At 28.5% G+C, this 25,385-nt stretch overlaps 2 long non-coding RNA genes across 2 annotated transcripts; both read left to right on the top strand.

Annotated features, from left to right (window-relative positions):
- The first annotated feature begins 6,433 nt into the window (after positions 1 to 6,433).
- On the top strand, positions 6,434 to 8,212 carry LOC148299848 (uncharacterized). The gene is made up of 2 exons (XR_015839026.1): positions 6,434 to 6,492; positions 7,615 to 8,212. It is a non-coding gene; the product is annotated as an uncharacterized LOC148299848 (long non-coding RNA).
- A 5,284-nt stretch (positions 8,213 to 13,496) lies between these two features.
- On the top strand, positions 13,497 to 23,514 carry LOC148299847 (uncharacterized). The gene is made up of 2 exons (XR_015839025.1): positions 13,497 to 13,686; positions 22,500 to 23,514. It is a non-coding gene; the product is annotated as an uncharacterized LOC148299847 (long non-coding RNA).
- The last annotated feature ends 1,871 nt before the right edge of the window (positions 23,515 to 25,385 follow it).

Raw genomic sequence — 25,385 nt, 5'->3', positions numbered from 1 at the left:
TTGTTATATACTGGGAGAGAAAATGTGTTGTGCCTCCTTAACCGCCGAGAGGGAACATTCATTGCTATCTTCTCGATACAAAATGCTGAATCAATGTTACCATGGATTATATTATAAAGATACATTAAGTCTGCAATTTGTCTTCTGATTTCCAATTTATCAATATTGAAATATTCTAGGCGCTCCTCATAACATAACAGGTATATAAATTTTAAACGCTTGCATGTTTCGACTCATAGTTTGAAATAAATATAAATATATAAAATAATGTTCAATCACTAAAAACCTCACTAGAAACAAATTATTTGAAGGTCGATTGCTTTAGAATTCGTAAACAGTTTTTCTTTTAATTCGAACCATTTTTCCGAAATTTTCGGTTTTCCACCTCTGAACTAATTTAGCTCCGAACTAGGCGATAGATTAGATTAAGAAAAGTACAAAAGAAATGAAAAAAGAGAATGAAGGGGTTTCTGACGAACTGGCTTATTGGGCGAAGGGGTCTGTTGGAGGGGGTGAAGGCGGCCAAGGGGGTGGTCCGAAAGGGGATGCTAGTATAATCGGGATAATGTCATCCCCTTTTCTTTAGGCGAAAAAATAACGACAGTATTTTATCTCGAGTTCTATGCGCATAATTTCAATTTATTGGAACCAAAAATATTCAGAAAATGCATTTTAGGTTTCTCCGACCCTTGGCAAGGATAATGGCCGCAACCTGATCGTGCATAGGGTACTGCATCGTAATTGATATCTTAATCGTTAACATAAAAAGTAACGGTGAAACATATTTTTATTATTTTTATTTTATTATATCTATTTTATCTTAAATTTTTATGACTTATCAGTGGGAACAGATAATTTAATAATACTGCATTATTATTATAATAGTAGTATAATACGTAGAAGTAAGTAAGTAATAGTAGTATAATAAATAGTATAAGTAGAGTATAATAAGTAGACAATAGGAGGGATGCTTTAGTCATTGTCATATTGTTAATTATGGGTTTGTTATTTATATTTTATTATTAATTATTTTAAGGATTTCTACGTTATTGTGGTTAAATTTGTGATCATTATCTACTAAATGGTTAGCGATCCATATTCTTCTTCATGTTGTTGAGTCGTCAAAACAAATATTTTCCCAGTTTTTCATATCCAGTAGTCGTCACCCTACAAAGGCTGATTACACGCTAGGATGTAATATCTGATACTTAAGAATAGCAAACCCTTTTTCTTTATTTGGGGGCATAAAATATACCTAATTAAAAAAATACCTCGGGACAACAGGGAGACCTGATCGTACCGAGCGCCTAAAGAATGGTGGCCATAAAAAATGTCAATTAACCTTCCAAGGGTGGCACAGCCCCACCTGCCTTGAATCCCCCTAGCCACCCCATAACTCCAAGTTATCATCAAACTTTTTTCTTCAAAGATATTTTTTAATACAACAATAAAATTTAATCGTACAAATTATACACTCAAGTTTAAAAAAATGATTTATTGAAAATTAATGTTAATATGAAACGCATATTACAGAATAAACACACACACACACACACATATATATATATATATATATATATATATATATATATATATATATATATATATATATATATATATATATATATATATATATATATATATATATATATATATATATATATATATATATATATATATATATATATATATATATATATATATATATATATATATATATATATATATATATATATATATATATATATATATATATAAATATATATATATATATATATATATTTATATATATATATATATGTTTATATATATATATATATATATATATATATATATATATATATATATATATATATATATATATATATATATATATATATATATATATGTATATATATATATATATATTTATATATATATATATATATATATATATATATATATATATATATATATATATATATATATATATATATATATGTATATATATATATATATATATATATATATATATATATATATATATATATATATATATATATATAAATATATATATATATATATTTATATGTATATATGTATATATATATATATATATATATATATATATATATATATATATATATATATATATATATATATATATATATATATATATATATATATATATATATATATATATATATAAATATATATATATATATATATATGTATATATAATACAGTGGGTGGCCATATTATTAGGGACACTTCGAATTTCCTGTAATTTTCATTATTAAATGAATTTAATGAGCAAATAATTTATTTTTTTGAATATTTTTTTATTGATTGGGGTGCTTTAATTAGAATTAGGAAACTGTATTATCATGGATTTAATAATACCAATTTATTTTTATCATAAATAGTGATTATTCTACAATTTCAAAAAAATCTTAATTTTTAGTAATAACACCCTTTGCTGCGATTACAACCTCCAAACGTCAGGGCATACTTTTTAATGCAGATTTTTGCATTGTGCCAAAGATTAGGGTTATTATGCCATACTCTGATAAGAGTTTCTATCATTTGCCGCTTGGTGGTGATGACTTCTTTAGCAATCTCACGTTTCGTTAGTTCCCAAAGGTTTTCAATGGGGTTCATATCCAGCTAATTCCCCGGGTAAGGCAAAACACAGAGGTTTTTTTCAGCCAGGAATGTGATAATACTCCTGACTTTATGACACGATACCGAATCATGCATTAACACATACTCTTCATCGCCAGGGAACCATTCTTGAGCCTCGGCTGGAGTCGACTTTTCAGTACTCGCTGGTACTGGTCTCGCCTTATGGTCCCTTCCATGATAAAGAGGCATCCCATACCCTTAAATGAGATCACGGACCACAACATTATGCTAACAGGATGTTTTTGATCCTCTCCACAAGGCAGTCTGGGTGGAATTTTTCTCCTGGGCCACGTCGGACAAATGAAGTTTTTTCCACCAAAATTTTAAATGTTGACTCGTCCAAGAAGCTGACCTATAATGTATTACCATAATTGCAAAAATACATATATTTTTTTTTTCTTAATTTATTATATGAATACAAGTCATAAATACTCGATTCCAGTCCAAAACAGTCATATTCCGGTGTTCTTTGGCCCATAGGAGTCGTTTTTTCTTCATGCCTCAGTCAGGCGTAGTTTTTTGGTTGGACGTCGACCCATTAGATTTACTTCAACTAACCGTCTCTCAACTATCCTTTTGGATAGGTTGATTCCTTCATCGTTTATCAACAGAAATCAACAACAATTAGACAATCAACAGACTTTTTACGATTTTGAAAATAGATGTCCCTGATTTTATGGGCACCACGCGGAATTTTATTTATTTACGGTTCACAAACAATGAAAAACATATTACAATAAACGAAATACAGTGCAATACAGATAGTTTTGATGTTTTTCATCAATTACATGGGAACACAACAAGCTTACAGAAACAATAAAGGTGCAGGTTAAACACATATATAAACAATAGTAATTTGGTGGTAAAAAAAAGGGTAGTAACAATTAAAAGTAATGAAGTAAGAAAAATAAAAATAAAAATTAGAAGTAAAAATAAAAAGTGAAATTAAACTACGCTACATAAGGTATAAAATTCAAGACTCCACCAAATTGGTGAAATCAATTTGAAATTGATTTCACCAATCCGGTAATAGTCCTCTTGTATTTCTCCGTGCCATCATTAAATATGTCGATGGTCACATTATCAGTATTTTCTAAATTATTATACAATCTTAGCATCCTAGAAATGGAGTTAAAGTGTGCCATATTATTGTTATATACTGGGAGAGAAAATGTGTTGTGCCTCCTTAATCGCCGAGAGGGAACATTCATTGCTATCTTCTCGACACAAAATGCTGAATCAATGTTACCATGGATTATATTATAAAGATACATTAAGTCTGCAATTTGTCTCCTGATTTCCAATTTGTCAATATTGAAATATTCTAGGCGCTCCTCATAACATAACAGAGTTCGGCCTAGGTGACATTTAAATGTGAGCATACGAAGAAATTTTTGCTGCACAGACTCAATCATATTTATATAAGTCAAATAATGAGGTGACCAGACAACACATCCAAATTCTAAGTTACTACGAACCAATGAATAATATAAAAAATTGTGATGCTTTTTCTGCCTTTTTTTCCGACGCGGGCTAATTCTAGACGCAGGTTTTTATCAATTTTTCTTTGTACCCGATGGACTCCTGACTTCAAAACAATCTGCAAGTGCTGCTATTTCTCTCTGGAAATATGTGGAATGAAGTAGTAAGGTTATAACTTTCCTACATTTTCTCGGAGATATGTTTGAAGACTTGCCCATACTTAAATTGAGAATATTATGGTTCAGTTCAAACTAAATTGAATTTTATTTAAAAATTAATTGAAATTTACTTATTGAATTAGCAAAACCAATAGATTATTAAACAACACTTACGTTTTTATGGTCTTGAACTCAAAAAACTTACACAAAAATGGTTTAAAAAAATATTAACTGAGCTCACACTAATATCATTTTTCACTAATCAACATTCGAATGAAAAAAAACTTACTTATTTGATATTTCACAGTATTGATACATCTTTTTAACAATAATTATGATACCAGCAACAAAAATACAAAAGAAAAAATGATTATAATTAATTAATTTGACCAAAAAATTCATTTAAACTTGAAAATTACAAAAAAGTACAAGTGTCCCTAATAATTTGGCCACCCACTGTATATATATATATATATATAATATATATATATATATATATATATATATATATATATATATATTTATATATATATATGTATATATATATATATATATATATATATATATATATATATATATATATATATATATATATATATATATATATATATATATTTATATATATTTATATATATATAAATATATATATATACATTTATATATATATATATATATATATATATATATATATATATATATATATATATATATATATATATATATATATATATATATATATATATATATATATATATATATATATATATATATATATATATATATATATATATATATATATATATATATATATATATATATATATATATTATATATATATTTATATATATATATATATACATATATATATATATATACACGGTGAGCCAGAGTTCAGGTGTTCATGCAATAGACGTCAAAATTTACTCGAACAATCTTAGATGTGCCAGGCGCGAAGGACAATATAGGAGATGAAATTTCAAACTGTTCTCTATCTTCGGCCCCATTCTTGGTCGCCAAGTTGGATCCCGTGTCCATCCGATGCTTTGTTCCCGCCAAGAGAGTCCAAGACAAGGAAGCGACTGTCCGAAACTAGTCAAAGCGACATCTCACACTTCTCAGGGCCATTGTCATAACTATTGCTTTGTGTTAGTATCTCATTGTGAAACGCGATACTGTAGCGGGCATTTTGCACACCCACTGAAAATTAATAGAAGAAGAAAAATAACTAACTAACTAACTAACTAACTACCCATCACACCGCTTCCCCGCAGGGGTAGGCAGAGAGAATAGAGCGCCACACCACTCTGTCCTTGCAAACATTCTTCGCCTCTTCCACGTTCACGCATCTCCTCATACATACCCGCCGATTGTTACGATTCCTAACCTGACCACTTTCAAGTATTTGGCATACCTGATCGTGCCATGTTTTTCTCGGTCTTCCTCTGTTTGCAATCAGATGGTAGATAGTACTTGAACATAAAAAAAAATAATTACAAATTAATGTTAATGAGGAAGGCAAAGGAGATAAATACCACTTTAATACACAAAGTTAACAATGAATGATGAGGAGAGCGTTATATTATCATACCACAGAGTTAACAATACTTTTTTAATTAAAAAAAAAAAAAAAATTAAATTTAAAAAGTGTTTTCGAATATCATATCGCTCACTCCTTTCAAGAACGTCATAAATCAAAAAACTTGATTTTTCAGGAGAGCGTTTTCAAAGTTTAAAAATATAATACAATGTATTAAAAATAAATATCAAGCCACTTATTGAACTTTTTACTATGCAACAGATCTTTTTAGGTAAAACCTGAAGGTTTTTTTCTCCATTTGAAAAATATTAAGTATGTTTAAAAATAATTAAACAATACCTTTTCTTCAAAATGCAAAAACAACACTTTCTGCCCTATAGTGGGTAAATATTAAGTTAAAAATATGCCACTTTTGCTGGGATATAGTACATTTTCTGGGCATTCCAAAAACGTGCACAACTGAAAATTTACGATTTTTGATTTATGACGTTCTTGAAAGGAGTGAGCGATATCACACACACATCGCCCGATATTAATATTCCTTATCAATATTTGATAAAAATTCATAAAAGTGGGGATACGAGTATATATGGTCCCATCCAAATAGACTTCGTTATGTGCAAGAATTTTTTCAATTCACAACACCATAACGTGAGTACCTACTTCATTACTTTTCAAATACGCTTACAAATCATACTCTCGAATGTCTAGAATACCATTGACTTGCTTACGGTTTTCATACAGTTTGTACAGAATATAATTGTTAATTTATTAAACTCTACAACATTTTGAGTGTGTCCAAATTCTTATCCAGATTTGTGAACAAGTATTTGGACACATCGCTCACTCCTTTCAAGAACGTCATAAATAAAAAAAACTCGATTTTTCAGGACAACGTTTTTTAAGTTTAAAAAATAATGCAATGTGTTAAAATAAATATCAAGCCACTTATTTTTACTGCGCAACAGACCTTTTTAGGTAAAACCTAAAGGTTTTTTCTCCATTTGAAAAATATTTAGTATATTTAAAAAAAGAATTAAACAAGACCTTTTCTTCAAAATGCAAAAACAACACTTTCTGCCCTGTAGCGGGTAAACATTAAGTTAAAAATATGCCTCTTTTGCTGGGATATAGTACATTTTCTCGGCATTCCGAAAACATGGACAACTGACAATTGATGATTTTTGATTAATGACGTTCTTGAAAGGAGTGTGCGATATTAGCAATGCTTTTAATACATCCTATAATTAGACGAAACAACTGTCACAATATTATTCTTATGTGTTTTTAACAGTAAAATACAACTTAGTAAACTCCGAATAAAAATTTGTGTTTGATTCTACAATTAATACATGAATCTAAAACATACCTCTATCTTTCTCGTGCCAACTCCACGCTTCACTTCTATAGGTACATTATCTCTGTTTTAACGAACTAACTAACTAACCATCACGCCGCTTCCCCGCAGGGGTATGCAGAGAGAATAGAACGCCACACCACTCTGTCTTTGCAAACATTCTTCGCCTCATGCATCTCCTCATACATACCCGCCGATTGTTACGACTCTAACCTGACCACTTTCAAGTATTTGGCATACCTGATCGTGCCATGTTTTTCTCGGTCTTCCTCTGCTCTTTTTTCCACTAACATTCGCCTCATAAATTTATTATACCGTTCTTTCCTCACTCATTCGTTCTACATGTCCAAACTATATCAACACACCTTACTTAATTTTATCGATAATGTTTTAATAACTTTTATTTATTTTTTCAGCAAAACGAGGATGGCGAAAAAATTTACAACATCCGAGATTCCACCTCTTCCAAAACCTGACGTATATATCCCAGGAAAGGTGTTCAGATTGCCAGTTTACGAGACTACACCCGTAACTTCATCACCAAAGCTGCCTAATACCAACCCCGGCTGAAATGTATTGAACTAAGCCACCTACGTGCTTGTTGCTGCACTGGAATACTTTTTGAAATTCATCGGTAATGTGGCTAAAATTCAGTATACGTCACATTACGTCTGATGAATTATCAAATTGGTGAAAGGGTTGTCTTTTGGCTGAGGTTCTGAACACCCTCTTTCTTCAGGCTCAATCGCTGCACGTTCGATCTGTAAGGTGGCTACTCTTCATTGTCATCTTTACGGGACGAATTGCGCGGATTTCCGGGCGGTACAAACATCGTTCCTTAATAATACCCGGATATGAACCTGGACGTCAGGAGGGAGAAAAAATTACCGTCGTGAATTGAAAAAATCCTTGCACATCACCGAACCAACCACGAAAAATAGATTTTTTTTTAAATTCCAATTTTAAGTTTTTATTTCAAATTTCATCATGTCTTATCACAAAGTGAATGCCGAAACAAACAAAAAAACACTTTTTATTCTTTAATCTAAAAATTGTTCACACTTTCCATAATACATGAATAATGTAACAAATATATCAAAATTTCACTCTTTCGATACCAAATATAATAAAAAAATCCGCAATAAAAAACTGTTGATTTATTTGTACATTTAACCTAAGAATATCCATTCTTCATTGTAGAATTGTCACTTTATCACTCAACCAGCCTATGACAAGTCGTAAGCATGTAAATGTCTAGACTTATGACCTGTCCTATGACAGTTCATAAGCCCTATAATTACCCAGACATCCGTATTCTTCTTTATTAATGTTGAGATGTCATAAATTTACAAATAAACATGTTTTAAAATTTACAAGTAACAAGTAAATTTACAAAAACATCCGATATCAAAAGCATTTTTTTAATATTGTCATTTTACAATGTTTTGCTTTTAATAGTCTGCTTTTTCATTTCATCTGTTTTTTGTGTACGAGTATATTTTTCTAATTCATAAGAAAAATCTCTTTAAAATTCCATCAAATTTCAATTTCTTTCAGTCATGAAATGTCTACGTTCGGTTTGCTAAGGCTGGGTAGTAAATAAATCAAGGGGTGGTCGTTCCATGCATGGACCATCCAATAGAAAAGAGGCTTTTATGGTGTTCGATTTCTAAAAGCCAACCGGAAGCCAATGAAAATCCAATAAGTATCGAGTATTGATTTGCGCTTGCGCAGAAGGTAGAAGATACAACATCCGTTGACCGAAGAAACCAATCAAGGCTTCGGTATAAAGCGAGTCGTGATACCTGTAAATATTTCAAATAAAAAGCGAAGGCTAAACTGGCAGCACACACAGAAGTCCTGGTTCCGACCCTAATATATTTTTTAATTTTATCGAATGCTCATTTCAGCCATGCATTTGGTCCTTATGTCATCATTCGAATATCTAACATTGTGCCATATGTTCTATGCCATATGCTCTATCTACGATAGAGGCGAATTTCTTCGTGATATTGCTAAAAAATATCACTCAATAAAAATGTCTCCAAATGTAAAATGCTTACTAGCTTCAAATGATTTTAATATTTTTGTTATCTTGTTTAATTTTCCAAAGAAAGATTATATATTTTTTTTAATCAAATTAATTTCATATTTCCACATCTATATATAAATATATACATTTATATATATATATATATATATATATATATATATATATATATATATATATATATATATATATATATATATATATATATATATATATATATATATATATATATATATATATATATATATATATATATATATATATATATATATATATATATATATATATATATATATATATATATATATATATATATATATATATATATATATATATATATATATATATATATATATATATATATATATATATATATATATATATATATATATATATATATATATATATATTTATATATATATATTTAATATTTGGGAACCAAGTACGTCAATAACCTTCCTTCAAATATAAAAAATTAAGACATTCAAATCCTTAACAATAAATTCAATAAATTACCTACATACATATAAAGCCAATAAAAAAACAATTTGTAAAATAATTGTAATAAAAATAAATTATGTCACCCACAAACATAAGCAATAAATAATAAGTCCCTCTCCAAGCACAATAGATTAATCTTTTTATTTGAGAGAAATGCGTTATTGATTTTAAGATTAGTAAGTAAAAATTTCTAGAAAATTAATTTCACTACCAAAAAAATCTTGCAACTTTGTTGAATAAAAAGATTTAAAAAATAATTGAAATAATAAAATAAAAATGTGTGTGTATGATCCTCTGTGATTCTTCCATATAAAAGGGAAGAACGATACATGTAATAACTCGACACTGGCTATAACACCCAAGATGGGTGAAAAGCCATCAAAAAGAAGAAGAAGAAGAACGATACGTGTTTCATATCAAGTTGAGACACTTTAAAATCTATATAAATTATCTACGATTAAAGTATTATACCTTATTTGAAGGAAACTAATAATTCTCATATTATAGGTATTCACGCGTGACTGACTAAGAGAGGAACAAAACGCAAGTTTGTATGATTCATAATTCGCATTCCGTTGGCGTTCAACCATGGTCAGTTTTTCAATAATCTTTTGATCTTACTAAAATAAATAAATGGAGGCAAAAAGTTTTTTTTTTATTATTTTAAAATATGTCATCAAACACCAATATAATGTAGGGGAGAGTGCCCATGAGTGGGACAGAGGATGAATGGGACAATCGTCCTCCAGCCAAAACTATTATTACAAAAAAATAAAAAAAATAATAATTACCCAATATTAATGCCACGATATTAGATAGATTAATCCTCAAACCTTAGTTCTCGACTGACAGTGAAGCGAGTAAGACGTGCTACAATTTTTTTGCGTCAAAAAGCAAAATTTATAACATAATTTGATTTTGTTTATACATTTAAGTTGTGATAAGTGCTCCAATTGATATATACAATAATTTAATTTGGCTCTTTCAGGATATTATAAAGTAATTTTCATCCAATTTACTTAAGGATAAATGTATCCATTAATCTATTTTTCTAAAAATCGCACATTTCTTTGAATGGGACATGTAGGTAATGTACGTAAATGGACAAAAATTCCCATATTGATTTTTTTTTTAATTTTATTTAAGATTTTACAGAACAGTTCCATCAAGTCATTCACATAAAATCAGTATTACAAAATAAGTACTTGTACTATTCCAGTTACGAAATTTCTCATCTTTAAATTTGTGAATATACCTGGAACAAGGACGGGAGGGAGGAAAAAGGGGAAAGAGGAAAGATCAAACCTCAGGTCAACGACAAATTGCACGAAACGAGGGATACACAACATAATTTAAGTATATTGTTGGTTCGAAAGTATTTATGTATCTACACAAGGATGAACATATAAAAAAGGAATTAAGAATTGAATTTACAATTGTTGTCTAAAATATTGTGACTACTATCGCTTTCAAGTTAGGGAGTGACACATTCCAGACATCGATATGGTCCGCGAAATCATTGGCGAGGTTTTGCATTCAGTGTATAGAAGTATTGAATCCAGACACTGTCCGGGTGTTAGATGGGGGCTGGACATGTGGCGTCACTGGAACACAGTGCTACGTTTGCCAGTGAGCTGATCTACATCTACTTCATCTCTCCAAAAATGTTTACTTTATTTTTTATTTATTTTTCTTTCGCCGTTCTTTTCTTTATTATTTGATTTTTAATTTGTAATTGTAATTTTAATTATATTTTATAAAAAAATGTAAGAAAACAAATATGGCTGACTAAGTATTGCACCCATCACTTAATCAAGCTCGAATATATTTTCAAAATTATTATTACAATAAAATATTTTACGGTTTCTCGTGTTTGAACATTTTGTTGATATTGAATATTTTAATGCTCACATTGTAATGTGTCAACGCATTGATAGCTTTGTAAAAACTGTGCCATTTTTTAAAAATGGAATTGCTATCAGGTACCTACATCCAATGACGGGAATAACCGAAAGCTTCGTCCGTGGCGAGTTTTCGCCCAAACGAGTTAGTCAACAACAAAATCGGATGACTGTACAGACCAGGGAGGCTCGCATCATTGCAAAACCTTTGAGATAAACTTAAAACATGTTGAGTAAATCCAAATGCTTGTTCAGAAATCTGGACTTTCTCCACTAAGTTATTTTAATTTTTTTTACATCTCAATCATGACCTCCCATAGGCTGGTAAATAATTACTATGCACATTCTATCCAATATACAAATATTCGTTATTCTACCGATAAATGACGCTGGAAATGATTAACCTACCTATGACAGGTCATAATTAATATATATATATATATATATATATATATATATATATATATATATATATATATATATATATATATATATATATATATATATATATATATATATATATATATATATATATATATATATATATAAATATATATATATATATATATATATATATATATATATATATTATATATATATATATATATATATATATATATATATATATATATATATATATATATATATATATATATATATATATATATATATACATATATATATATATATATATATATATATATATATATATATATATATATATATATATATATATATATATATATATATATATATATATATATATATATATATATATATATATATATATATATATATAATATATATGTAATATTTTGCTAAAAAACTAGTTCTGTATGACCAACAAACAACATCAAATAATTTCAATTTCAATAAAAATTTCAATAAAAATACATATACATACATTCCATAGATACAATGAAATTCCAGTTATGTTTTAATTTTTTTAAACACCATTTTGACGTTTAAAGTTGTTGTTCACATTCTATCCAATATACAAATATTCGTTATTCTACCGATAAATGACGCTGGAAATGATTAACCTACCTATGACAGGTCATAATTAATATATATATATATATATATATATATATATATATATATATATATATATATATATTATATATATATATATATATATATATATATATATATATATATATATATATATATATATATATATATATATATATATATATATAAATATATATATTATATATATATTATATATATATATATATATATATATATATATATATATATATATATATATATATATATATATATATATATATATATATATATATATATATATATATATATATATATATATATATATATATATATATATATATATATATATATATATATATATATATATATATATTATATATATATATATATATATATATATATATATAATATATATATATAATATATATATATATATATATATATATATATATATATATATATATATATATATATATATAATATATATGTAATATTTTGCTAAAAAACTAGTTCTGTATGACCAACAAACAACATCAAATAATTTCAATTTCAATAAAAATTTCAATAAAAATACATATACATACATTCCATAGATACAATGAAATTCCAGTTATGTTTTAATTTTTTTAAACACCATTTTGACGTTTAAAGTTGTTGTTTATAATGATATGTTCATTTTCTTAAACATTTTTTCAAATAAAAGAAAATTAAAACGTTTCATATTTTTTTTTACAAAATTCTTCAGTTCATCAAATTTCGCCACACCACGCGTCGCGCCACTGGCAACATTGCCAAAGTTTATAAATAATTATTTTATTTGCGGTGGTGTCTTAGTACCGTTTTGGGATCCGGTGAAGCTTGTCGTGAATATTAGTCAGTGGTTTTGTGCATTTTCAATACATTAAATATTTTATTTGTGAATTATAATACAATTACATCAAAATAAAGTGCTGTTCCGTTCACATACCACACAAGAGTTGCCCAAGGATATTTGAAGTCAGTCAGGATGGATTTTTTGAGAGGTATTTTTTTTTATAGGAATTATTATAAATATCTGTTATTTTCATTTATTTTAAACGGCTTCATTACATTCCTAAGTCGCTTTAGGGAAAATCTTGAACTTTATTTAAAATCAAGATTGAAAAACCTAAATTTAAGTAAACGAAATATTTCATCATAAACCGAAATGCATTTTTTTCTTAACGAATTGACGCGTAACATATCAATATTTTTAGCTAACACGTTCACTAACAGTACAGATAATAATTTATGCTTTAGGTTATATCAGACCCGAAGATGAAATCATCTGTAGCTACCGAAACTAGTCATAAAAATAAATATAACTCCAGTGGTAAAAAACAAGTGTTTCCATCAATCATTTCATTATGTCTTATTACGAAGTGAATGGCTAAAATTGTTATTATTAATCTGAAGTTTTGTACAGATTGTTTTAAAACTGAATTTAATGGTACTTGTAAATACCCAGGCTTCCATATTCTTCTTCATCTTTGTTGTGATGCAAAAAATGTATATTTCGTTCATTCTTATAAAAGTTTTACTTAGTAAATACTACTGCTTCTTAACATCTATTATGACACGTTTTTCGCCATCAACAACATCTATTGTAACATCGAAACACGTGTCACAAAAGATTTTAAGAAACAGTGGTATTTACCGAGTAAAACTAAATTTAGAATGGATAAATTTTACCACAATGTGAATACCGAATCAATTTTAAAAAATGCATTTCTTTCAATAAATAAAAAACGTGTGCATGATAAATTTGTGTACTGTATACTGTATATGTACTTACGAATGACTCTTTCACCAATTTAAGCTTAAAACGTGTTCGGACATGCTTTCACACGACTACTGTCAACAAAAATAGTAAATAATTTTACAAGTTCGTAAAAAATGGAAGGTCGTTGACATGGATCGCATACAGCTAACGCTATTAGCCAAAGAGTCAACTATATGTGTCGCCTTCTTTCGAAATCCGCCAGATCCATGTAAGTCAATTTTACCAAAAATGCTAAATTCTTCGAGCAACATTTATTTTTACAAGAAATGTTTATTTTTGGATTAAATATTTTAAAATAGAGAATTTACGCACTTTTTGGATTTTTTTTCAGTATTTAAAAAACACGAGACGGAAACCGAAAATGACGTCATCTTTATTTTTGACCTATCCTCGCTCTGTAATTGGGTCAGAAGGCATGTTCCATGTATATAGCGGAATTAGAAATATAACGCTGTTTTTAAGTATTTTTAGCAGGGTTTTCAAGTTTATAATGATTTTAAACAATAAAACCCACAACAGGCATTCCGATAGAATATTTATTTTAAAATCTCATAAAATTGGATCTGGCGGATTTTGAAAGTAGGTGACACATATATACTATGCTCAAAACGATTAAATATTTTATTGAGAGTCAAATCTATTTGCCATTTTATTACGCCTTTATTATAAATTTATAACTTAAATCTCTTACTTGATTTCACACAAAATAAGGATTTTACTCATTGATATAAAATGTGTTGAAAGTAAGGTATCCATAAGAACACTTTTTCTTCTTCAAACCTTTATCCGGACCGCAATGGTGCATAGGGCACTGCATCATATAAACGCAGAGTTATCTTGATCGTTAACACAAGAAGGAAAGGTGATCAGCCCTCCGCTTCAGGGTAATATTACCAGTCCAGTGTAATATTGAATTAACATTAGAGTGAAGAAATCAGTAATATTTATTTGATAACCCGCCCCTGGGAAATCGAACCCGGCACCTCCAGAACGGTAGTCGAGCGTGTTGCCCATTACACTAGGGAGGTGGACCGAAGAAATCTACGCCATTGTTCGCAAAGTGTGTGCCCGCGGCACACTGCGCTGATGTATCGTGGTGATTAGTTGGTGTGCCGCGGAAAAAAGTCTAGTTTTGTGAAAATAACTCGATTACTCCAAATTTTGATTGCTTGTGCTCAGTTAAGTAGGCTCACATTTCGCATTTCACATAATGTGTTAAATGTGTTACCATAATATGGTAAATATGCACCTCTGAAATTTCTTAATTTGGTACGTGTAACTTGAATAGAAAATGTTTTCGGAACAGTGCTTTACGTGTTGCAATTAAATTATCCTTGAAGATTAATTAAGTCAGGTTTGAATATGACTATTTTTAGTACGTTTCCAATTCCACTCAATAATGGGTCGATATCTCTGTTTACTTTTGATAGTATTCATGAAAAAGATTGTTCGCATGAATACGTAGAGTTGAAGAGCCTTCCCGCGGATATTTCGCTCACTCCTTTCAAGAACGTCATAAATCAAAATTCGTCAATTTTCAGTTGTGCATATTTTCGGAATGCCCAGAAATTACACTATATCCCAGAAAAAGCAGCATATTTTCAACTTAATATTTACCCGCTACAGGGCAGAAAGTGTTGTTTTTGCATTTTGAAGAAAATGCATTGTTTATTTTTTTTTAAATGTAATAAATATTTTTCAAATGGAGAAAAAACCTTCAGGTTTTACCTAAAAAGATATGTTGCACAGTAAAACGTTCAATAAGTGGCTTGATATTTATTTTTAATACATTGCATTATATTTTTAAACTTTAAAAACGTTCTCCTGAAAAATTAAGTATTTTGATTTATGACGTTCTTGAAAGGAGTGAGCGATTTGTGTCGGAGCCGCACTTGAAAGGTCAAAGAACCGCATTTTTTCTTAATAACCATTGTGACACGTGTTTCGACGCATTTCTATATCGTTATTCGGTGTTTGAAAATGAATGACGTGGAATGTATCGAAATACAATGTCACTATAGATTTTAGGAAAATGTGGTTATTAAAAAAGTAAAAATAAACAATAAAATACATTATTTTACCATAAAACGATGTTTGAGTAGTGAAATAATGAAATTTTGCATGACTCAGATAAGCGTTATCGATAAATTATGAAAGTTGTATTGAATTTGTTTGGAGAATAATAAAATAATTTCTTGAATGTTTTTCGCAGATACTTTTAACTATGAGTATTTCAATGTTTTAGAATAAGTACATAAACCCTGATGATGACAAAGTTCTTGTATAAACCGGTTTCAAAGTGTACCAAAAACTGGCTAAAATAAAGTTGTTTTATTTTATCAAGTTAAATTATAAAACAAATTTATGAGGCGAATGTAGTTGAAAATAGGAGCAGAGGAAGACCGAGGAATCTCGGCTTGATCTAGTTTTTCAAATAAAGCGGTCAGATCGGGAGTCGTAATAATCGCCGTGCATGTATGGGAATGTGGACTAGGCGAAGACAGAGTGGTGTGGCGTTCTGTTAATCTACGTACCCCTGCGATGGTTAGTTAGTTAGTTTTATATCGAATGATTGGAGACATGTACCGACATGTCGGCGCTAGAATACAAGGTCATTACCAACACTGTTTGGAATGTAATATATGTTATATGCAGATTGAAAATGATCAAATGGTTTGATCTGAATCCTTTGTATGTGGTGCCATAGCTAATAATTTTATTTTGTGAGAAAACTGGAAACATATTGCACGAATAATTTGTTTACTCCATCATACATTAGGGCACCATATCGTTATCAATCTTTCCATCCCAATAAAATATACTTCCTAAACCGAAATATGTTTTTGAAATTCAATAAAATATATGTCAATGACCTCAAATTAAAATGTTGTAAAACACATAATGTCTATAGCTAAATTTCTTAAGATTTAAAAATTTCTGAAATTATTTATTTAAAAAAACAGATCTACTTAGCTTCTTCTTTTAAACTTTTAACTCATATAGTACATACATATTGTTAACTTCATTTTCTTATTGTTTTTGTTTTCTGTTAAAATCAAATATTTGTCGTTTTAATCAGTTATTTAAATCGATTTATATTTTTGATATCCGTTGTACTGTTTCCAGTACCCTCTTTTATAACCTAATGGTCAGCATGCTCGGCTACCATACTGGAGATCCCGGGTCGATTCCCAGGCGGGGTCAAATAAATATAAGTGATTTTTTCACTGTAATATGTATTGAATATAACCCTGGACTGGTACCTGAAGCGGAGGGCTGATCACCTTTCTTTCATGTGTTAATGATCAAGATAACACTGCGTTTATATGATGCAGTGCCCTATGCACCATAGGGTGTGGATAAGGGTTCGAATGAAAAATGAAATTTATTATAACCTAAAATAAAAAATGAATACCCACACACAGGTCATACCTAAGTGGAATCTTTTTTTGTATTAATATTATTTATAGATTTATATTATCCACTGACACTTCGTGATGGAATTGCATTTTTAATTTATTATTAGATTAAAACCAATATTTTTAGCTTTTCCACTTTTTTATTTGACCAGCGACCGGGTTTCGTCGTTACCGACATCATCAGACTGGTGATGTCGGTAACGACGAAACCCGGTCGCTGGTCAAATAAAAAAGTGGAAAAGCTAAAAATATTGGTTTTAATCTAATAATAAATTAATATTATTTAATATATTTCTACAAAATTGTGAAATGCAAAAAAAAATCTGATTTTAGTTTTTTTGTTTGCATTTCACAATGTAATATTGCACATCATCACAGTGCACCATTCACTCCATTTCCAGCATCCACTCTCCTTTCTATATCTGTATCAATCATATCGTCCCAAGAAAACATATGTACTTAAACATACATGTTTTTTTTTAAATTTCATGCAGTCAATGTCAATGACCTAAAATTAAAATGTGTCACATATTTCCTACACCTTTTGATTTCCAGGTAATGTAGGTAGTTTTTTTTCTTCTTTTTATACGTACGTGACGTAATAGATTTGTTTGTTCACTATATTAGATTCTTTTGGTAGAGGTTGATGCTCTTACGACAAATGAAGGTCAAATTTCATGTCCCTAGGTATTTGTCATACCACAAATTTGATTTTCATCTTGTATCGTTATTATTGACCGCTAATTTTCCATCATAATTAGTGTATACCAATCAATCTTTTTATTTCATTATTTGTGTTGGGCTTATATTTTAGTTTTTACTAAAGTAAAGAAATGATGCTCGGCTACCGTTCTGGAGGTCCCGGGTTCGATTCCCAGGGGGGTTTAATAAATACAAGTGATTTTTTCACTCTAATATTTATTCAATATTACACTGGACTGGTAAATGAAGTGGAGGGCTGATCACTTTTCCTTCATGTGTAAACGATCGAGATAACACTGCGTTTATATGAAGCAGTGCCCTATGCACAATTGGGGTGCGGTAAGGGTTTTATAAAAAAAAAGTAATAAAATGTGTGTAAAAGGACAAGAGTTACAAATGATTTTATTAATAAATAAAAATCGGAAGGGTAAAAGTACTTACTTAATTTTACAATTAATTTATTACTCGTGAAAAAAAAATATTTAGATTGCTATTTTTATTTTTTGAACTCCTTTTAAAAAATGTATAATTCCTATTTTCTATGTTATTTAAATTAACATTACAACCTTAAGCATAAAAAAAATAACATAGAATATCTCTAAAACGCTGTAACGAATTTTCAACATTAAAATGGTGTTTTAAAAATTAGGAACATCTCTAGAATTTCATTCTATGGGATGTTTGTTATATAACAAAGCAAAACTATGTTTTCTAGGTCGCAATGACGTGTATTCTTTTCGCTTTTTTCTACACGTTTACATACAATAATGAAATCTACGGATATGAGTATTGCCTCATAATTCACTTCATAGATATATGTATATAGATATATGTATATAATATATATATATATATATATATATATATATATATATATATATATATATATATATATATATATATATATATATATATATATATATATATATATATATATATATATATATATATATATATATATATACATATATATATATATATATGTAATAAAATAACTAGGTACCTACCTATACATTTTATTAAGTACTTACAAAAAGTACCTACATAAAACAGTTCTACCACCAGATGCCGCATGCGTCGCTCAGAAGAAAACAAAAGACTTCCGATAAGATTATTAACTGTCAGAATCAGATAGATAGATAGATAGATAGATATAAAAATTATTATAAAGATAAATTAAGAATAAACTTTAATTACAAAGCAACACATTGTTTATTTTATTATTATACACCCACTTTACATATTATTTACACATAATTTTCAAAAGGAAAATATTACCACGTTATAAAACGACAATTTTGTTAATTGGAAATGGATGATGAAACATTAGATGTATTAAAACAATTACTACAATATGTTCGGAGTGAGAGAGAAAAATTAGAAGATGATCAAAGAAAACGATTAGAAGATAATCAAAGAAGACGTGGAAATCTAAGAACTAGTGATAAAATTAAAGATAAAAGTCCATGTAAGATTTGTGAAAATTTAAATAAGGGAACTCGATATCACTCTGAAGCAAGGTGCTGGTTTAAAACAAAGGAGGATGATAAGATTAATAATAAAAATGAAGATTTACAAATTACACAGAAAAAGTGCTTGAAGAATGAAAATAAAAATAAAGTAGAAAAAAATACTACAAAATATAAAACAAAATATACTCCAGGAAAGAAGAAATTAGAAGTAGATTGTCTAAGCAGGAATCCAGTATTAAAATCGAATGAAAATGCAGATGAACAATTAAAAGTTGTAAATTTGGTGAAATTAGAAGATATTTTAAAAGATCAGAATAAAAATGAAGACATACAAATAACACAGAAACAGTGCTTGAAAAATGAAAATAAAAATGAAGTAGAAAAAAATTCTACGAAAGATAAAATAAAATATACTCCAGGAAAGAAGAATTTAGAAATAGATTGTCTTAGCAGGAATCCAGTATTAAATTTGAATGAAAATGCAGATGAACAATTAAAAGTTGTAAATTTGGTTAAATTAGAAGATACTTTAAGAGATCAGAATAAAAATGAAGGAATTCAAAAGAAAAAAACAAATGGATTGAAAAAAAACTGTGTCTACTTTAAAAGGGTCAAGAAGAAAAAAAAATACAAAAAAAAAGAAAGAAAAAAAAGAACGGAAAAAAGAAAAAAAAAAGAAAGAAAGAAAAAAAAAAACAAGAACGAAAAAAAGAAGGAAAAAAAAAAAAGAAAGAAAGAAAAAAAACAAGAAAAAAAAGAAGGAAAAAAAAAGAAAGAAAGAAAAAAAAAAAAACTTTATCATATCACTAAACTTATACCAGTCCCTTCACTACAAGAAGATGATCCGGAGGACGAGTGAAAATTTTACTATGAATTTTCATCCCCAAGGGGGGAGATGTAATAAAATAACTAGGTACCTACCTATACATTTTATTAAGTACTTACAAAAAGTACCTACATAAAACAGTTCTACCACCAGATGCCGCATGCGTCGCTCAGAAGAAAACAAAAGACTTCCGATAAGATTATTAACTGTCAGAATCAGATAGATAGATAGATAGATAGATATAAAAATTATTATAAAGATAAATTAAGAATAAACTTTAATTACAAAGCAACACATTGTTTATTTTATTATTATACACCCACTTTACATATTATTTACACTTAATTTTCAAAAGGAAAATATTACCACGTTATATATATATATATATATATATATATATATATATATATATATATATATATACATATATATATATTTATATATATATGTTTATATTGATAGTGGTCAGGTTAGAAGTCGTAACAATCGGCGGGTATGTATGAGGAGATGCATGAACGTGGAAGAGGCGAAGAATGCTTGCAAGGACAGAGTGGTGTGGCGCTCTATTCTCTCTGCCTACCCCTGCGGGGAAGCGGCGTGATGGTTAGTTACTTTTTTATATATACATACTCGTATTTATCATAAAACTTTTTCTTTTCTGATATTATACTCTTGATTGGGTGTCATGAAAACATTACAGTAATATTAATAGTCATTACATTTATAATCCCATATATTTTCTGGACGTATTAGACTGAATGACGTTATCACCATATGTCCCCATTTAGTGTATGTCCAATCGTCGAAAAAAAAAGAGAATTAACTAAAAGAAGTTATTCAGTTGACAAAAATTGATGAGGCAATAGGACATAAATATCTATCGGATTAAGACAATTAAATAAGACGAATAAATGAGCTATGTGACATATCTTGTTTGACATAAGATATTGAATCCATTGTGTCGATTGTATTGCTGTATCATTTGGCTTGTTTTTAGGGATTATCAACCGCATTAATTTATTAAGAACTATATACATCCACCATAATTTTAAAGACATATCGCTCACTCCTTTCAAGAACGTCATTAATAAAAAACTTGATTTTTCAGGAGAACGTTTTTAAAGTTTAAAAATATAATACAATGTATGTAATAAAAATAAATATCAAGCCACTTATTGAACTTTTTACCGTGCAACAGATATTTAAGGTTTTTTCTCCATTTGAAAAATATTCAATAATTTTTTAAAAAATAATTAAACAATACCTTTTCTTCAAACTGTAAAAACAACACTTTCTGCCCTGTAGCGGGTAAATATTAAGTTTAAAATATGCCTCTTTTGCTGGGATATAGTACATTTTCTGGGCATTCCGAAAACATGCCCAACTTAAAATTCACGATTTTTGATTTATGACGTTCTTGAAAGGAGTGAGCGATATGAACTAAATATGCTTTAAATCCTTATACATACACAATAGGCGAGAAGAATTTTCTAAGGCATCTTATATTTTTTAATGACTGATTTTCTTTTCAAAGTGATGAAATTATTAATCTTATACTTTTTTAAAGTTATATTTTATGAAAAAAATATTCATGTTGTTTTTTTTTTGTTTCTAGGACTTTTGGGTTTGTCTCGAAGTTGTGATGGTTTGGGGACACGATCATATCTTGCCGCACCGTTTAGAGCTCCTGTATATGTCAAAGGATCTTCGATAGCTCCTGATTCTCCCGCGGCGCCTCAAGGAAACGATACAGATGATGAAGCTGATGCTGTCGAATCCCCAGACGTACCTCAACAGCCAATAACCACACCAAGCGAAGGCAGCTCTGGATAAAGAAAAACATATAATTTTAGACAAAAATAACATAAAAACAAAAAGTGAATACAGATGTGACGTTTGGTGTATTAACATTACATCAAACAACAACTATTTAACTAAAACAACCTAGAAGGTTGAAAAACTATGAAAAAAAAGAGTCTATAAATAGTTCAGAGATATGTTTCTACATCAATCAAAACATATCCTAGTTAAGACGAACGATAAAAAAGGAAGTGCTTGTATCATTTGATCAAAATGAATATTTATCAAGATCTTGGTGAATCAAAAAAAACATCGTCATCTCGTCTTCTCTGAGTCTCCAGTTCATCCTGCTGACATTATTGTTCTCAGAGCAGCCAAACCAAGGTAGTTCCTTCCTTCCAGCATGAGGTCTTCTGTGCAGTTTTTTTGTGGTGTTAAAGTGTCAAACACCTAAGATACTAAGAATCATTCATCTCTGGATAACATCTCATCAGGAAATTGACCGGAAATATCATCAGCACCATTTGGAGCCTGGAGAAATCGGTTCAAAAAAAATATATGCCACTAAATGGATACCAATCTCTCAGCTTCTTTAGATTCCTTAAATTATGCAATTAAATATTGACTTTATCCTCAAAAATATTCAAAATATCATCTGTAATCAATTTCAATCATTCTACATCTAAAACATGCAAATTTTCTTGTATACTACCTACTTCAAATCAATTTTAAAATTCAAACGCGTTTTAGTGTATATTTTGGCCTTATATTTAAGACCTTGACAAATACCAATGAATGTATTGTCAGTAAAGTGATTTAGTGTTTTTTTTTTCAAATACCAATTATTTAAGACCCGATTGTATATTTCTCAAATGGTGCTTTGATGAAGTAAATGTTTAGATAGGTTATTATATTTTTAAGAATTTTAGTTAGACAATATCTGCATTTTTATTTAAACACATTTTCCTTATCTCTAAATTCTTTTGCACTAATAATGCAAGGAATTTATAAGTAACATAATTTTTTGTAAAGCTTGTATTAAATATTAACTTGTTCATAATATATTAACTTTGTGTCTTAATTTTTTTTAATAATTAATTGTTATTGAATCAAACAAAATAACCTGATATTTGTCAAATATAAAAAAAAACAATACCTGTAGCGCTCTTGAGGTAGTATTTTGCAAAAAATGGCTTTTTATAAAATGTCCAAAATTATAATTACTATGACATGTGAACTTTTATTTTACAATGGCAGCGCCATCTTTTTATGTTACATTAACAACACACACAAAACTAATCATTGCTAATGACGGGTAACGTGTTTTTTGACAGATATTTTAAAAAATGTGTGAATTGAACATTTCAGAAATGTACGCTATCTCTTTTATTTCTTTTGCATTTGACCAGACTGAGCCAAAAAATAACGTGTCTGGGTACAGGTAGTAAAAAAAATATTGGATTGAAAAGATTTATTTTTTGGATTTATTTTTTTTTAAACTTTTGATACATAGGTAAAATTTAAAATTGGTTTGGACAATTCATGATTAATAAAGCAGTTTAAAAACCAAAAATAGTGATTTTTAATGGTAATAATTGATGTTTTCTTTCTCCAAATAAAAAAGTGCAATGAGTTGTGATGTATATATATTTTTAATATCATTATTTTTTAACAATAAAAGTGAAAATACAGGTGATTTTTTCACTCTAAAAGGTATTCACTATTATCCTGGACTGCTACCTAAATTGGAAGGCTGATCACCTTTCCTTTATGTGTTAACGATCCAGATAAAACTGCGTTTATATGATGCAGTTCCCTATGCACCATCGGGTGCGGATGAGGGTTTGAAGAATGAAGAAACATACTATTTGCATACCGGTAATTTATCGTTGGTTTTTCCAATATGGTTTATAATGAGAATTCGGTTTGTTTGGTTCATAAGTAAATATTACGATGTTTTAACAATAAAAACTACCTAAAAAATTCTGTACTCTTTTTATTTTCAGTGTTTTTATTTATACTGTTATCGTATGTATGTTGTCATTTCCGTTATGTTATCAGAAAGTACATTTTAATATAATTTACGTCATCATTCTGTAAAATGTTTTGAATGTATCATGCTTGTGTTTTTAGATGAGAATTGCATTTATTACTTACCTCGCTTATTTTGTACATTGTTTATAGATATTATGTGGATTTTCTTTCTTGTAACTTAAAAAAGTGTTTTTATTTTAATCCGTGTTGGGAACAGGAAGGACAATCTAGTGTGGGCCAGTCATGAACATCTTAGTATTTGCTAATTGCTGGGAGAAAACCATGTAAAACTCCTCAGGAGAAGCCCGACAGTTGACTGTCCTCAGCAGATCTCCCGTTCCACTAGATGATGGTTCGGCATATTGTGTCCTAGCTTGGTTTATGGTACCAGTGTCCTTCACTATTTTTATCATGTCGCCCACTCCTTTCAAGAACGTCATAAATAAAAAAAAACTTGATTTTTCAGAAAAACGTTTTAAAAGTTTAAAAATATAACACAATGTATTGAAAATAAATATCAACTTTTTACTGTGCAACAGATCTTTTCAGGTAAAACCTGAAGGTTTTTTTTCCATTTGAAAAATATTTAGTATATTTAAAAAAATAATTAAACATTACCTTTTCTTCAAAATGAAAAAACAACATTTTCTGCCCTGTGGCGGGTAAA

This window comes from Brachycentrus maculatus, unplaced genomic scaffold (assembly GCF_059751285.1).
Source record: "Brachycentrus maculatus isolate JH-2025_06_01 unplaced genomic scaffold, ASM5975128v1 h1tg000916l, whole genome shotgun sequence".
NCBI classification, from domain to species: domain Eukaryota; kingdom Metazoa; phylum Arthropoda; class Insecta; order Trichoptera; family Brachycentridae; genus Brachycentrus; species Brachycentrus maculatus.
The sequence above is the reverse complement of the archived record's forward strand: the minus strand, read 5'-3'. Positions and strand labels throughout refer to the sequence as shown.